This window comes from Schistocerca americana, chromosome 6 (genome assembly GCF_021461395.2).
Source record: "Schistocerca americana isolate TAMUIC-IGC-003095 chromosome 6, iqSchAmer2.1, whole genome shotgun sequence".
NCBI classification, from domain to species: Eukaryota; Metazoa; Arthropoda; class Insecta; order Orthoptera; family Acrididae; genus Schistocerca; species Schistocerca americana.
Genome location: NC_060124.1, coordinates 524,022,996 through 524,023,766, shown reverse-complemented (window position 1 = coordinate 524,023,766; position 771 = coordinate 524,022,996). Strand labels below are relative to the sequence as shown.

At 51.2% G+C, this 771-nt stretch overlaps 1 non-coding gene across 1 annotated transcript; it reads right to left on the bottom strand.

The window, feature by feature from the left end:
• Positions 1 to 238: 238 nt before the first annotated feature.
• Positions 239 to 312, bottom strand: Trnat-ugu. Its single transcript has one exon. It is a non-coding gene; the product is annotated as a tRNA-Thr (tRNA).
• Between the last annotated feature and the right edge of the window lie 459 nt (positions 313 to 771).

The window sequence follows — 771 nt, the reverse complement described above, 5'->3', positions numbered from 1 at the left end:
ATGAGACTGTGCAACGCTCTGCCATAACGCCAACGTCCAGTGCCGATGGTCACGTGCCCATTTCAGTCTCATATGCCGATGTTGTGGTATTAACTTTGGCTCATGCATGGGTTGTCGGCTGCGGAGGCTCACCTTTAGGAGTGTTTGGTACACTGTGTGTTCAGACACAGTTGTACGTTACAATGAAATGAACACCCTTAGCTGCTTACATACGTCAACGGGGACAGCTGAAAATGTGTGCCCCGACCGGGACTCGAACCCGGGATCTCCTGCTTACATGGCAGACGCTCTATCCATCTGAGCCACCGAGGACACAGAGGATAGCGCGACTGCAGGGATTTATCTCTGGCACGCCTCCCGCGACACCCACATTCTCAACGTATTGTCCCGCACTACATTCGTAGTGCCCCGCGCCCATTATACTCATTGCTCGCGGCGCATTGCCGATTCCCGTAAGAGTTCGGGCACTGTTTGTGCATCCGCACAGAAGAAGAAGATGGTCAAGTGGCCAGTGAGCCTTAACTATATACACTCCTGGAAATTGAAATAAGAACACCGTGAATTCATTGTCCCAGGAAGGGGAAACTTTATTGACACATTCCTGGGGTCAGATACATCACATGATCACACTGACAGAACCACAGGCACATAGACACAGGCAACAGAGCATGCACAATGTCGGCACTAGTACAGTGTATATCCACCTTTCGCGGCAATGCAGGCTGCTATTCTCCCATGGAGACGATCGTAGAGATGCTCGATGTAGTCCTG